Raw genomic sequence first — 17,267 nt, forward strand, 5'->3', positions numbered from 1 at the left:
TGAAATGTGCTTGGTCTACTTGTTTTTTTTTTTTTTTTAATAGAGTTGTAGTATGTGAATGAAGGTGTTTGCATGTTTTTTAAGACAATAACAACATATGTATTTTTTAATTTTAAACCAAACTTACGTTAGATGTATGAAATGTTGAAGGTAATAAATGTGTGATAGGCAATCTGCTGCTCCTGTATTGCATTAATAAATACTAAACACCCGCTTAACTAGAAAAAATTATTTATTTTATTTGGTAACATTTTTGATTTTTATAATAGAAAAAATTAAAATATTAACATTTGTTAAACAAAACTAATGCAACTTTTGCATTTTGTCAACCAGACCCAGCAAGGCCTGTAAATGTATCTTCATGTTTTGAAGAATGTCCCCAAAAGAAGTGGGATCTCCAACGGCAACATCTGAAATTAAGAGCCAACATAAAAATTACTAACTTACTCACATTACTTATTATACAAGCAAGGCACAAAGCACACTTTAATGCAGGCATGTCCAAACTGCATCCCTAAAGCTGTTGTGAAACTACATATACCAGCATGCCTTGACACAGTTTAGGGGCCAGGGAATGCCAAAGCTGTGTCAGGGCATGCTGGGATGTGTAGTTTCTCAACAGTTGGAGGTCCGCAGTTTGGACAGGCCTGCTTAATGGCAAAGTTACTACATCATGGCTGTTTTATGGTACATTCATTATCAGAACACACAAGCCTGCTCAGCCTTTTTTTTTATATTTTAACAGTTTACGAGACCATGGGGTACATTTACTACTATGTGAGTTCTATTTAAGATGGAGCGTTGCCCATAGCAAACAAGCAAAAATAATAATCTTATCTTGTAGAAGTGGTTACACAATTGTAAAGTATAATCTTATTGTTTGCTATGGGCGACCTCCCATGTTCAAGATAACTACCATCTTCGTCAATGTTACACCATGTTGGCATTCATTCACATCTGTTGTGTTTATTTTCTAATTTTTATGGGTTTGGTCCAGCCTCATCACACTGCATATCAACATCTTCAGAAGGACAACATATCCTAGCATGCCCACACTCCCTGAAAGCTGCCCTTACTAAATAAGGTCAAACAGGTTTGAATTTATCCCAAAAACATTTTGTGAGTGTAACTTTCACACCACCAATCATTGTGTCATTAGGCTGCCTAACAAAGTGAAGCATGTGATTTGTAAGTGAAAATATTAAGACTACACAGGCACAAGTGTAAAAGACCAACAACATACTAAACTCCACTCTGGTCTAACTGTTTCCCCGAAAAACTAACACATATAAACCCTGTTGTCCTGGCAACCCTGTCAACCTAATGAGTGTCGACCTACAGTGGACACACAAAACATTGCCCACATAAACACTGTACATATAATGACACTCTCAAAAATGTAAATGCAACATGTAGACCATGAAGAATCACACAAATAGTTGTCCTTGGTACAACAATTCCAACAGTACAACACTGCATGTTTTGTCATTGTAAGTGTAAGTAGGTTTTTTATTTTTTTTTATCAACATGTTCAAACACTTACTTTCCTCTGCAACATGATGGTTGGCAGGAAAATCATCAGGTGCTTCTTGTGCCCACTCACTGGGTGGGGAAGGCGGCTGGATGGGGGAAGGCGGGTGGATGGGGGAAGGAGGAGGGATTGGGGAAGGAGGAGGGATGGGGGAAGGAGGAGGGATGGGGGAAGGAGGCTGGATTGGGCAAAAAATTTCAGAGGGTGGGTCTGATTGAGAGGGCGAGGGGGGCGGAGAGAAAGTTAAGCCAATAGAGGGTGAGGGGGGCTGAGAAGGGGATTTTGAAGTTGAAGGAGAAGGGGTATGGGAAGGAGGAGAAGGGGTCACAGAAAGAGATGGAGAGGTGGTGTGAGAAGGGGAGTGGAAAGTGGAGTGGGCCTGGGAAGCTGAGGGGGCGTTGGAAGCTGAGGGGGACTGGGAAGCTGAGGGGGACTGGGAAGCTGAGGGGGACTGGGAAGGGGAGGGGGACTGGGAAGGGGAGGGGGACTGGGAAGGGGAGGGGGAGTGAGAAGGGGAGGGGGACTGGGAAGGGGAAGGGGGCTGAGAGCTCTGGCGTTGTTGTCGTCCTATAAAGATAATTTTTATTAAATTTAGTTAGCATGTTAAATTACATACTAAACAAGTAGAAATTTCACTGTTCTGTTCCATGTTAATTTTTATTTTATTTTATTTTGCTTAAAAAACATTGTAAAAACCTCTTCATGTTGCCCACAGCAATCAAAATGAAACAAACTATTATTTTGAAGCTCATTCCTTAATCTATTCCATTGAGTCATATTGAATGGTCTAGGCAACATCACCAGATCACTATTCAAGGCACCTTATTATATAGACAGCACTGATCAAGATTTTGGGTACAGTTTCCTGCATGGTTATTAATTCTGCAAAACATGCACTTGTTTGGTGGCACTTTGCTACAGTCAGTACTGTTTGCCCTAACCACACACACTGTCCTATTGTACCAAAATAGACACTCAGTGTTGCAATTAGCCTACCACTTAGTGTAAATTGTGGGTAATTCCAAGTTGTTCGCAGCAGGAATTTATTTAGCAATTGGCCAAAACCATGTGGCCTGCAGGGGAGGCAGATATAACATGTGCAGAGAGAGTTTGATTTGGGTGGGTTATTTTATTCTGTGCAGGGTAAAAACGGACTGCTTCATTTTTACACTGCAAATTATATTGCCGATTGAACCCACCCCACCCAAATCTAACTCTCTCTGCACATGTTAAATATGCATCCCCTGCAGTGCACTTGGTTTTTGCCAATTGGTAACTAAATTCCTGCTGCAATCAACTTGGAATTACCCCCATTAGCACAATTTATGCTAATAATCTTATGTAATGTAACTTACTTCGTGTATGCATTGAACGTATTTGCTGGCGGATCTCCGCCAACAGCTCTGGAGTCCTCCTGCGGAGATCACTCCACCTCCTCTCTAGTTGTATGATTGTCCGCCTGCTGCGGACGCGAGAACGCAGCAGGCGGCGGACCTCCGCGTAGGCCTCGCGCTTAACCCTATTTGGTATGAAGCACCCAACGCGGCCTACGCGGCGGTCCATCACCGCAACCAGGACGCGGAGCTCCCGCCTGGTGAAAGGTGCAGCACGCATCATGGCAATGGCGTTTTCCTTATTTGGGCATATATTTATAGTGTCTGTTAGCATGTGATTGGTCAAAAATCTATGTTGTCATTTCTAATAACTTTATTGATCTTTGCAATGCTGTGAAGAGCAGAGTGTTATTTCGCTCGGGCGGAAATACGCATTCGCAGAAGCAAATTTTAGACCAAAAAAAAATTACACAAAAACACAAACACAGACACAGACACACAGTTTTGTCTAAATTACTATACATATCTGTGTACTCACCACAGTTTTTGTGATCATTCAGCTGGACAGTCACAAAGTGGGCAACATTCAGTATCATTTTTTTGTGTGTTTGTTTACATAATCAGGATTTTAGGATATAAAACAAATAAGGACACTATTTAGCAACATCACATTGTTTTTTTTTCACTTAAAAAAATTAAACCTTAACATGTTTCCGGATTTTTACTATAAGAAATAATACACATTCCAACACAACAAAAGCATTACACAATCACTTTACAATAACAAAAAAAATGACAACATTAAAAATAATACATAAGCATACTGTGCTTTTAATTTTAATAAAAAAGATAATATAAAAACACTATACCTGAAATATTCGGCAACAATCCTTGCCCTGACTTGGCTCCCCCTCCGTGTAACACTCCCCCCACCGAAGTGTCGAACAACCCCTGGCTCCTCATCAGGCAATTCCTCTGCCTGTGGAAGCTCTACACTACTCCTTACCGCAATATTATGTAGTATTGCGCACAGGACCACTATTTTACTTGCCATCTCCGGCGAATACATGATGTCACCACCAGTGCGGTGGAGCACACGAAACCGCCCTTTAAGGACACCAATTGTGCGCTCCACCAGCTGCCTAGTGGCAGTAAGCGCGGAGTTAAATGCCATCTGTGGTCCTGGCCTGGGATTACGGTAAGGAGTCATGAGCCAGGGGGTGCAAGGATATCCACGGTCTCCTGTTTGATGAAAAACCCAAAATTAAAAATAGTATATTTTTTACTCAAAATATTTGAGAAAACAAAAAATGTGCACCAACTCACCCAATAACCACATGTCTGCTCGTTGACTTGATCTTAATCTCTGCCATATCCCTGATTGTCTAATGACATATGCATCATGTGAACTTCCAGTAAACTTTGCATTCAGGGAAAGGATCTGGAGGGATGGCCCACAAACAACCATTACATTCAGAGAATGAAACAGTTTCCTGTTTCTATAAATTTCTTCATTATGTCTTGGTGGCTGAATAGCTACATGTGTGCCATCCACAACCCCAATAACATGTGGGAAGCGACTACCACCTTCCTCAAATTGCCGCTTCACCACATCTAGGGCACCAACATCCAAAGGCATATCAATAAATTGCTTTACACGCTTTAGGAAAGCCTGGCAGACACGCCGCAGGACCTTACTGAACTGGCCCTGCGACATGCCAACCAGGTCTCCCACAACATGCTGATATGAGGCTGTAGCCAAAAAATGTAACACAGCAAGGAATTGTGTCAATGGTGGTATTGCTGTAGGATACCGAATTTCTGACTCCAGATCACTCTCTATTATGGAGAGAGTGTCTAGGATTAGATGTGGTGGCAGCCTGTATCTACGCACCACCACATCATCTGGCATCCCAAAAAGTAGGACACGGGTTCGGAAAATTGGTGGCCTAGCACGCCTCCGTTGCCTTGGTTGATGAGGAGCCGGTTGTGGTTGTGGGGCTGGCGGTTGGGGTGGGAGTGCTGGCGTGGGTTGGGGAGGTAGGGCTTCGGCTGCGATAAATATAGACATCACACACTTTTATATAAAAAAAATAGAGATGTTGAATAATAAAAAAACAAAGTCATAAAAATATAAAAACAATAAATGGTTAAAAAAAGGGGGTGTCAACTTACTGCAGGAGCGTACGACATTTTTTCTGGGTTCAATTCAGGAAGAAATGGAAAATAAAAATTCAAAAAACATAATATATTAATATTTTTAAAAAAGCTACACATGTTAAATTGAAATTTTATTACATTTTAACTAATTTAAATTCTGAGCATCAAACACATCACAAACACCTTAAAAAAACAAAACAAACATTTAACAAATTTAAAAAACAACAACAAACAATATAGGCATTTAGTAGCTAGTCCAGCCAAGAAAAACACTACTTTGCAGATCCATCCTGGTAACCAAAAAAACATTTATTATCAAGATGGAAAACAAACATAATCAAAACACTTTGAACAAACACAAACAGGCACCAACACAGGCCAAGGGCACTTACCTGATCCAAAATAAAAGTTGTATCAATTTGTGTTAATTGGCACACAAAAAGTCACTAAGACTGTAGGGTTCAGTCAGCCAAACAAAAGAACCTACAAGAGACCAAAAAGAACAGTCAAAAACAACATACAGACCATTAACACAAACAGGCAACAACACAGGCCAAGGGCACTTACCTGATCCAAAATAAAGATAGTATCAATTTGTGTTAATTGGCACACAAAAAGTCACTAAGACTGTAGGGTTCAGTCAGCCAAACAAAAGAACCTACAAGAGACCAAAAAGAACAGTCAAAAACAACATACAGACCATTAACACAAACAGGCAACAACACAGGCCAAGGGCACTTACCTGATCCAAAATAAAGGTAGTATCAATTTGTGTTAATTGGCACACAAAAAGTCACTAAGACTGTAGGGTTCAGTCAGCCAAACAAAAGAACCTACAAGAGACCAAAAAGAACAGTCAAAAACAACATACAGACCATTAACACAAACAGGCAACAACACAGGCCAAGGGCACTTACCTGATCCAAAATAAAGGTTGTATCAATTTGTGTTAATTGGCACACAAAAAGACAATAAGACTGTAGGGTTCAGTCAGCCAAACAAAATATCCTACAAGAGACCTTAAATTAGCTTAAAAACAATGAAGCACAGGTCTTTTGTCAAAAATGGACTTGCAAAATATATGTGTTAAAAAGATTAACAAACAATCAACATAAACTAAAATCGTTTATTAAAAATATAAACAAGACGAATCCCAGAATACTCACTAACGTTAATTCGCAGACAAAATGCTACACTGTCTATATTCTAAACGCGAACAAAAGTACAAATGTATGCTTCACAATTACTCACTCATAAAATTCCAATAGCACCTTCACGCACAAGCCTGCAAACTCAACTGTGAAACTCCAAACTACCTACACTCACAGCGTGCAAAGTAGGCCGTTAAATAAGCAGTGCAATCATTATCCAGATTAACATACTGTACACCTGTGTGAATTAACGCGACGCACGTAGGTATAAATAAGCACACACCTCGGCGTAAACACGTCATCGCAAACATGGCTTCTCGTGAGCAAATAGCAGCAGAGATGGACCGCATTGCAGAGCAGCAGATGGCATTGATGAAAAAACGCCTAGATTGCCAAAGGCGCATGTTGGAATGCGCCTCTGCGGATGGTGAAGAGGCAGGACCTAGTATTCTGCAAATTTCTGCTTCTGTACCCCAACAATTGAGTGGGGATACCCTGCCACACACACAGAGTGACCAAACTGAGGGAGAATTGGCTTTAGCCACACAAACACAACAGACAGAAGCTGCTAGTGAGGAGGAAGATGGTGATGACCAACAAGAAGAAACCTCACAGGCTACCTCCAGACGGAAGAAAAGACAGCCTGCATTCACTAAGAGGGAGTTGCGTGTCTTGGTCACGCAGGCCATGTCCAAAATCCATAGAGGCCCCAAAAACATGGGGGCGGCTTCAAAAGATCGCATCTGGAGAGACATCACAAAATCTGTGAATGAAGTTGGCTCTGTCGTCAGAACATCGCAGGAAGTGAGACGACGGTAAGTGCATCTTGACAGTCCTTTTTCTGTGCTAAGTTGACTAAAAAATGTAGTTACATGTGATGTTATGTCTAGCAAACACAAGCAGAACACGTGTGCTATATATTTACTTAGACCAATAATAATACTCCACTTTGTCCCTCTTTCACAATACATATGTAGGTGGGCCGACTTCAAATCCCGCCTGAAGGCAAAGAGGGCTGCGGAGTGGAATGCCTCAAGGGCTACAGGGGGTGGAACACCTGTCGCTGTGGAGTATACTGACTTGGAGGAGATGGCGATGCCCTGTGTCAGTTATGAGGAGGGCCAAGGGGTGTCTCATATGGACACGGACCTGCCTGAGATTCTGACGGGACATGACTTGGAAGGTAAGTTTACACATTAATTTGTCTTTAATTTGAACTGTATTTAGAATAATAAACTAATTTTGTATCCTACTTTTTCCCCACACATTCTTCAATTTGCTTGCCACAAAACACAGCACAGGGGGGTGACCAGTTTGAGTCACAGGCCGGTTATGTGGTTGAGGCTGAGGTGGAGGGACCTAGTGGGTCTGGCAGTGTGGGCCAACAAATCCCACCTCTGCAGGTTCCTACTGGCCCCCCCACCCAACCCTCTGCTATCCCGGAGATCCTGCTTGAAATTGCTAGGTATGGTGAGAGCCTAAATCGGTTTCAAGACGGGGTCATCCGGGAGGTAAGCCAGATAGCTGTCCGGCTCACTGAGCACCGAATCTGTGTTGAGCAAGGTGTTGCTCAACTCTGCCAAAGTCTGGCAGAGATCAGGCAGGGCCAAGAACAACTTGCCTCCTCATTCCAAAGCCTTGCAAATAACATCTTGCAAGGGCTCCAGGACATCGCTGTCTCCCTTGCCCACAGTGGCAGAGAGCCAACCACATCGGCTCCATCCCCTGCCCCTGCCCAGGAAGAACAGGACACTGGGCAGGCCCAACGAAGGTCGCTCCGCAGACCTTCCAAAGAAGAACAGCCTCAGGCGGGTAGAAAAAGAAGAAAATGATGTCTCTCCAGATGGGCAGCACCCATGTTTTTGTTGTTGCCTCTATGTTATTTTGGAGTTGGCTTGTGTGGCCAGAATGGATAACTCCCTCTTAGTGAAATGTTTTCTTTCTGTTTGGAGGTATTGTAGCCTGTGAGTTTATTTGTATAAACACCAGAGCCATCTTCCTCTTACTAGTGTGCTATGTATTGTTGTGTTTGTGTGGTGGATCCTAATTCTTTCTCATTTGGTATAAAATTTGTGTGTGGCAGGGTGTGTAATATGTTTTATTTATGCTTTAAAAATATACTTTTGTCAGAAGCAGAATTTTGCAGAGTACTGAGTTCTGCTATATAATTATTGTCAGTGCCATCTGCTTGCTGCTTGGTCCATCTCTGCCTGTGAGACTCACGTGGAGCCATGTTGTTTAAATGGTGTGAAATATTATTTCAGTAATAAAAAATATATATTAAAAATTGGTGCAGTTTCTTCAAGGTAATGCATTAGGTAAATCTTATTTCCAGAAAGATTAGGTCAGCATATAGACACTTGGAGACCAATCTGCAATTTCTCCGAAAAAAAAAAAAAAAAAAAAACTTAAAAAGGTATGTTTTGCACCACACTTTAATGTCCATATTAAGTAAACAGACCCGACACTTTGTAGAAATATCTATGGTCAACAGGACATAATTTAAAACATTGTCAGATATTAAAAACAAATATTATTGTGACTTTTAAGACTAAATAATAGTGCATGCTGCATTATGTGGGTGTTGGTTTATTTTTAAAAAATGTTGCAGATTTCAATAACTTACACAAATAATTTCACTTGTTTGCATTTGGTAGTCTAACACACATTAAAACATTTCACAAATGCTTACACACCAACGAAAACCACAATAACACCCTTATTTGACAGTGTGTGCGATTTATATGTGAGTAGAATAAACATGTAATGTGTGTTCAGACAATTGCTGGTTGGTAACTTTCATCTGCTCATTAATTAACAAGTAATTGGACATCAGATGAATGTGCTCTCCAATTAACTGTTAATTACTGCATACACACTTGTACCAGTACTTCGCAAATGTAGAGTAACTGCAGACCTACTCGGCTGCTGCGTGAATGTTGCTACGGTTTCCTATGTTAGTTTTAACAGCGACAATGTTTATTTGCGAAAAACACGCCCATTGCGAGTTGCATACTCCCACACTGTACGCCCACTTTCACGCCCATGTCGGAGCATTGCGAAGTCTCGCCTCCGCCACGCCCACGCCACTCCTCGTTTTCGTTTGCAAGTTACGGCTTTTTTTTTCTGAGTAATTTAGCACAGTTGTCGTACGTATGTACTCGCGCAAGCGTAATCACGCATTTGCGCATGCGCAGATACTTACATTTCGTACATTTGCGTTGCGATGACTCTTAGCGACCAACTCGGAATGAGGGCCATTGTGTATAGAACTTTGAGGGGAAAATGAATTTCTTCCAGTTTGGAATAAGGCTGTAACGTAACAAAATGAGGAAAAAGTGAAGTGCTGTATGCCCCCACAGTACCAGATACACATATGCCCCCACAGTATCAGGTACACACATTTCCTCACAGTGCCAGATACACATATGCCCACAGTCCCCTCCCCCCTTCCCACAGTCCTGCTCATCGCTACTGCTGCTGTTGCTGCATGTCTGAGGGGAGGAAAGCTGCTGGTCCGTGAGCTCTGATTGGTTAACGAACCGGCGCCTCATTTGAGATACATGCTGCCGCCGGAGACCGGACTGAGCACTGAGGGGCAAGAGAGGCGAGCGCTGCGCTCTCCTCCCCTCAGACACAGCAGTGGCTGCAAGTAAGGTGGTCAGGCCGGCAGTGCTACGTAACGGCTGTCAATTTCTTACTGGTACGCAGTACCATCCCGTATCGCCATACTTGCAGCACTGTTGCTTAAGCTTACTCAACGGCTGATTCAACAGTGAATACTGAAGTACGGAAATCATTGTTTAGCGATGCGCTCGCATTTCAGAGAGGGGGGAGCTCCCAGCATGCAGGGCGGCTTTGCCGTGTGCTGGGTGGCCCCCTGCATGCTAGAGAAAGGAGTTGTAGTTTTGCGGTTTGTTTATTTCTTTGTCATAGTTATGGCCTTTGTTTAACATTTTCTGTCATTTTCTTAGTTTCTCCTTAAAACTGGCTTATTTCCTTTTTTTCTGTACATGTTTGGATTTCTCCTATGTGATCTAGACAGGGAGTTGCTGCTAATGACCTCTAGAAAGAATATCAGAAAATAAATAAAAACAACATTGCTCTCTATGGAGAAAATAAACTAATTAATAACAATGGCACATACATGACTCACCCCTATGTCACATACCTGACCACAGTGTTACATAGATGACTATTAGAAATTCTAATATTAAAATTATTCATAATTGTTTTGTTTTTTAGATAAGCTGAAGTGAATTGCTTTTGCGCACAAAACTTGCATTTTGCAATGTACTGTACACCAAATAATGTGGGGGTATTTTCATTTAGAATACATTAAAAATAGATAATAAATACACAATGTACTTTTTATGTACAGATAGGTTAAAGTGAAAACAAACCGAATCATACCTTAAATACAAATATTCTGAATATTTGCACAACACTCAAAGGAGGCGGGTGATCCAATTGCTGGTGGGGAAAAAAAACCCTGTGGCACAGGTTTTTTCCCACAGCCGTGGGGTTTTGCTATTCAATTGCAGGACAGAAAATGGGACGTGGTATTTCTATAGAAATGGCTGCGTCTTAATTCTTGTACCTCCAGTGCAATTCAGATTTTTCCTAGAATCTGTAATTTTAGGAAACTTTTAGTTAGTCTGTAATTACTCACTAAATGAAGCACGGATTTCTGTGTCCATCGTTGGGAGCCGGTCTTCTGCAACAGCAGTGAGTATGTGAGGTATATGTGAGTGTCTGTGTGAGTGTATGAGTGTGTGTGAGTGTATGAGTGTGTATAAGTGAGTGTGTGAGTGACCCCCACTGTGTGCGTGACTCCCTGTCCAGTGTCACCAGATCTCGCCCCTGAGAGAACTAGATCCCCCAGCAGTCATTGCACCTCCCAACAGCCCCTGAAGCCTCCCAGCAGCCCCCTCTCCAGTGAGAAGATGGAGGGGAGACCACTAGGAGCCGCGGAGACCCCCAGAGAATTGAGTATCTTTTATTTGTTTTTCATGCGTCATGGGGTTTTTCAGTGCTGAAAACCCACAACTAATTTTATAAATTGGATACCATGGGTATCAGGAGTGAGCATACCTGCGGTAATCCAAAACTGGGTGCGATGTAAGCTAGGCATTTTACCTCGCTAAACCTTGTTTCCAACTGGATTCCTCTCAAAATATGCAATTTATGTCTAGATCCAAGATTTTGAGACAAAAATAAACTACAAGGAAGATCACAACTACAAGATAAGTGTTATACATTACAAAAAAACTGTGCACCTTGGTTTGAAAGTTTGTGGAATGACACTAATAATATTTCCCCCAAAAGATCATCCTGAACTAATTGCATCCATGCGGGAGCCTGCTTCTCGGTCTATGATGGCTGGTCAAACTGCACCTGCTCTTGATATGGCACCACTCCAAATGACCACTGGGGGCGATGAGAGAACTGAGTGAACTGTCCTTATCCTTAGACTTCATCCATGCTCTGACTCGTCTGACAGGGAGCTGGGTAATTCCCCCCAGTGGGCACTGTTTTAAGATCATGCCCCTTTCTGTAAGGGGGAGGGGCTTAGTGGGCCACGTTCAAGGGGGTGGGAGGATTTTATGTAAGTGACTGCTCTCCTGGCCTTTTCCCTCCCAGCCAGTCAACAGTCAAAGCAGTGGCAGATACAGGACCCCTTGCTGTCCCATGGCACCTGGGGGATTTGACCTTCTGGTCCCACAGTAAGCAGGAGAAGTCCAGAATGTCCAGAATGTAGCTGACCTTCAGGGCTTCAACACGGATTGAAAAGGCGGAAGCCTCTGGAGTGTGCTCGCTTTGTGAGGGTTTACCATTATTCAGTGAGAATAATGGTAAACCTTCTGTTTCCCAAGAGAGTAGGTAAATATTGGTACAGAAAAAAGGGGAGCTGGACAGGTGCATTGCTACCCACTTATAGTGAACTTAAAATAGTAAACCAGTATATAAGGTGTTAATTATTGAATAGTACACATTTACATGTAACCATGTGTGGGTTAACATAGAAAAGAAAGAGGTGCAGAGGGGGGGGGGGGGGGGGGGGGGAAATCAGGTAGTAATTACCCATGACCAGGCCTGATGGAGGGGCCCAGAGTCGCCCCCTACTCACCTGGCAGCAACACTTGCAGCTCTTCTCCTCATCCCAGCACAAACTGCTATATGCTGGGCTGCAGTGTTGCCAGGGAGGCACTTAAAGTACTATTTTTTATGTTTGCTTGTTTTTTTTAAGTATGCAGAGCCTGGCCAGGCTCTATACTGCCCAGCCCAAGAGTAATATATAAACACGTTATTAGAGAAGGACAGAGAACTCTATCGCCTGGGGCACTAATTATTTCAAATAAAACGTAACTTTTATTATAATTGGAACTCACAAACACAAAAAAAAAAACATTAATTAGCGGTGGTTCATATGTGCATTATATTGGAACCACTCTCAATGCTTCAAAGATCTCTTCCTACTCAATCCAATGTTAACATAATGTATCAATTGTCAATAATATATTACCATGAATGTATACATAATAAGCTAAAAAGAATGTGACATATTGTACTCAGCAGTTCTGCCTACAGTTGAGCATGGGCGGATTGGTCTGCCGTGATTCCTGATTGCCGGGTTGATGCAACCTATTTCCTGATCACACTGTATAGACGGGCGGCGCTTGGAGATCATGTGAGGGGCCTGAGGCGGGTCGCACCCGGGAAGCTCCTGTGTCAAAATTTGGTCTAAAAGGGGTATAAGTGATGTGTAATCTAAACTAACTGTATTGTAAGTAAAATGCAATGTACCATGGGTGCAATTGAAGGGGGGGGGGGATGTGACCCGGGCGCAGGATTTAGAGCGCGCTATGAGAGACTCGGAGACAGTCCTAGACAGCAGCTGCGATACAAGCGCAGCCCCTCTTGGTTCCTGTCAGTGAATAAGAATGCAGAGCTGTGAGCGGCGGACCCAGGGTGGAGCTGTGACACAGATGCCAGGCTCTCCTTGGAGCACTGGCTGAAGACACTCCTCCCGAGTCCGCCTCTCACAGCCGCCACTCACCCTCGATGCTCCTCCTGCCAAAGCCGCCGGTCCACGCTGCTCTCTCCCTGCACGCTGTCCGCAGTCCGGCTGGAGGAGAGAAGTGCATCCAATCTCTGCTGCGCCCTGCCTCCTCTGCAAGTGATCTGTATGTGGTGGCTGGCCCCTGCTCCAGGACCAGCCACCCATGTGCTGCTGCGGACCAGGCCCGTCCTCCTCCCCAGAGCCGTCTTAACAGCAGTGTAGGCCCCTGGGCACAGCAATGCACTGGGCCCCCTACCCATCCTCCAGCGGTAGGGGTGGGGGGTGCTATCAGCAGCAGCTTTGATGACCCATGTGCGGTAGGGGGTGTTCTTTCTGCCACTCAGTATGTAGGACCTGGAGCAGTAATTTCTGCTAATTACTCCTTTACTGCACAGATAGTGTTAAGATGGGGCGGGAGTGAGAACACTAAACAGTAGAAGAGGCATTGGGATGAATGAAGGAGTCCCCGGTACATAACTTCCAGGGTTGTAGGGGGTGTGTAATATGCAGTAGAGGGGTGGATAGAGGAGTGGACTTGATATTCATAATTTTCCGGTGGGAGAGCAGCTTGGTTGATTGCAGATATCTCCATTTTCTGGAGATAGATTTTTTAGCTTTGAATGCGATAAAAAACTAGAGAGTCCCACCTTTCAAGAGGTTCTGGGGACTTGGAGATCAGAGTTCAGGAGCCAGAGCAATCCACCGGCAAACATATAAAACTGCAAACCAGATGTGTGGAGCTGGAGCAGGGTCCAGCTTCTTGAAGACTTATATCTCCGGTTCTGGGCATAGTAGAGACAAGCTGCTAGTGTCCATTGAAAGGGGGAGTCCCATCTTTTGGAGAATGCTCTCAAAATAAGTCAGACAGAACCCGAGCTATCTGGCTGGAAAGAGAAATTAACAGTCTTGGATGGGGACCACTGCTTCAAAGTCAGATATCTCCGGTTCCCCAGGGCCGATTTTCAAAAATCTGGTACCCCTGGAAAGAGGGGACCCTCAGCTATCATCCGAGGGCCCTTAGACTCCTGGGGCCCTTGGGCAAGAGCCCATTGAGCCCATACGAAGAGACGGCCCTGCTCCTCCCTCCACTGAGTCTACCACATGCTGCCCTCATTCACATCTGTCCGGAGCTCCACAGGACAGAGGAGCTGACATCTTCCTCATGGTAGGCACTGAGATGTTCTATTCTTATTGTTGGTAACGGGAGGTGTAGTGTAGTGGTATACTGTAGCATGTAGTGCAGTGTATAGGAGCATGTAATTTAGTAATGTAGTGCAGCATATAGGGGATATAGTGTAGTAATGCAGTGTAGTGTATAGGGGCATGTAGTGCAGTGATGTAGTGCAGTGTATAGGGGGATATAGTGTAGTAATGTAGTGCAACCTATAGGGGCGTATACGTATTGTAGTGATGTATTGCAGCGTATATGGGGACTTGGTGTAGTGATGTAGTATGTTGTGCAGTGATGTGGTGCAATGTGTGGGGACACACACAGGGCATGTGGAGAATATGCTACTGGTGGGCCATGTGACAGATGCTTTGGAGCACACAGGGTGCAATATTGTACAATGGTATCCCCTTTTTCTAAATATTTGATAATATGATAATTTTTGGTGTAACGGAGGGGTGGGGGGAGGGGGCACAAAATTGCTTCCTTGCCACAGCTGATGAAAATTGTAGTTTCGGCCCTGAATGTACTGTAAGTGATGTGCAGTGCAGGTAATATGCAACATAAATGATATGCAGTGTAAGTGATGTACATTGTGTACTGTAAGTGGTGTGCAGTGTAGGTGATATGTAGTGCAATTTGTATGATATTGATATGCAGTGTAAGCAATGCGCACTGTAAATTATATGCAGTGTACTGTAATCAACGTGTAGTTTATGCAAGGGCGGATTGGGCGGGAAAGTTCTTGGTACTGTTAGTCTGAAGCAGCGGCGCTGCGTAGAAGCACTGGCTTCAGTTCCAGGCATTAAGCTATCCAGCCCTACTCCCTGAGACAGCTGCATAGAGTACCCGTCCACCCCCAGCCTCCAAAGCATACCCTACACCCCCCCCATCTACCCGAACTCCAAACATAACCTATCCACTGACCTCCAGAACATATGTGGTACCCACGTTTGGGATACCACTACTAATCCCATCATGGCCTTAACTGCAGCCAGCGCAGCCCAAGGAGATCTGTCAGCTGGGCAGGCGCTGACAGTGTTAAAGAATCCCCTCTCCGGTTGCCTAGCAACAGCCCATGGAGGGAGTTGAGACGGGGAGGACTAGGACCCAGCAATTCCCAGCCAGGAGGGAGAGAGCGGGAACCCCTGATGCCCAGTGGATTGGAGGAGAAGTTGGCGCGGAAGGAGGAGGAGGAGCTGACCGGGAGAAATAAAAGGAAAAAGTGCGGCTGATTGGGGGATGCGCCGAGAGAGAGAGAGAGGACGGAGCGCGGCTGAGAGGAAGGCTGCTGCAGAGAGCCGCACGTGGGGGAGAAGCCGCCCGACACAGCGACAGCAGGAGAGCAGAGGACCGCGCCAGCGTTAAGCCTCCCCGTCACCACCGTCTCACAGGAGTGAGAGGTGCCAGCGGAGAGAGACAGCCGCCAGCCGGGTAGCAGGTGAATCAGTGCCTGCACCCGGGGGTCTGTCCGGGGAACACCTGACACGCAGGAGCAGTCCATCACCGCCACAGCACCCAGTGAACTCCCCGGTGGTCTCCCAGGAGGAGGGGGGGGGGGGGCAGAGAGAGAGCAGTGTCATGGCTGCCGTGTTATACCACGAACAGTTAGTTTTGCACACCTCCTACGAATACTTACCTTGCGTCCACTGACGTCTTCCCAGGAGTCCACTGTCAGGGTGCAAGTACTCTGCTAAAGGGACACTGACCACAGACGCCCACTGGGCGCAGGAACTGAACATTAGTGCCCGGCGTGTAGCGCCATCCTATGGATAGTTTAAGAAGTGCAACAGAATTACTGTCAGGACATTCCTTACTCTAAGCTATCATTACATACCAAATGATTGTTCGTACATGTAATGTATCCGATTGTTTGATCCAGCTGTAGTTATGCTTTTGAGATATCTAAACTGTGAACACTGTTATAGACAGGGAAAGAAGCAGGATATTGTAGTGATGTTCAACCTATGCAACTGCGTTTATTGAGAATTGAGTTATAGCGGTGACTGATATCTTCAATGCAATAAATGGTTGTCACCGTCTCCATGTGTAGTGGTCCTTGGGTATAGTGTGTTTGGGTTGTCCTTCCGGGGTCCTCCTGGTCCTTCTGTCCCAGCCTTACAGGTGATGTACAAGAATAGTCGCTGGCCTCAACATCGTTGAAGAGTGGATACGGCCGACCACAAAAACGACAGACCTTCAGGTACGAACCCACTTTATAGCGATATCACACATACCCTACTTACCCTCCAACATAGAGCTGGTGAAAGTTTTAATGGTGCGATCAATGGCATACAAAGTATGACTGCAGCATATGTATACACTGATAGTGTGTATCTCAGTTCTTGCATATTTGGAGTCATGGATGTACACCAGGGAAGGGCATTGTAGCAGCATTAGCTGCAGATAAAACCGCAGCAAAAGACACGAGGAATACCGCAACTGTGTCTATTAAGAATCAAGTCCAAGAAGGGATACCGCCCCCCTCAACAGACTCCGCCCCCATTAGGGCTGCTTCCATAAATTTCCAGGGTTGGTTTTCCATCCCAATCTGCCCCTGCAGATGAGTGAAGTCTGCTGCAACAGAATATACTCTTAGTTTGCAATCTACAATACCCAAAGCATACCTCCCAACTGTCCCGATTTTTGAGGGACAGTCCCATTTTATGGGGACTGTTCTGCTGTCCCACCTGCGGGTCGCTGTGTCCCGCGGTGGGGGCAGTTTGGGAGGCTCCTGTCACTGGCTGCAGCATGCGCACAGCGTCTATTCATGGGTATTAAAGGGACTCACAGAGCGCTAGTCATGCCCTCTCAGTGACAGAAAACAGTGGCGTGGCCAAGCCCCCTTTTCAATAGGCCA

The 17,267-nt window shown here is 44.6% G+C and overlaps 1 long non-coding RNA gene across 1 annotated transcript; it reads right to left on the reverse strand.

Annotated features, from left to right (window-relative positions):
• Window positions 1–231: 231 nt before the first annotated feature.
• LOC134911602 (uncharacterized) lies at window positions 232–3,496 on the reverse strand. Its single transcript, XR_010176705.1, has 3 exons — window positions 3,404–3,496; window positions 1,544–2,098; window positions 232–410 (listed from the first exon to the last, which is right to left on the reverse strand). It is a non-coding gene; the product is annotated as an uncharacterized LOC134911602 (long non-coding RNA).
• Window positions 3,497–17,267: the final 13,771 nt, after the last annotated feature.

This window comes from Pseudophryne corroboree, chromosome 4 (genome assembly GCF_028390025.1).
Source record: "Pseudophryne corroboree isolate aPseCor3 chromosome 4, aPseCor3.hap2, whole genome shotgun sequence".
Taxonomy (NCBI): Eukaryota; Metazoa; Chordata; class Amphibia; order Anura; family Myobatrachidae; genus Pseudophryne; species Pseudophryne corroboree.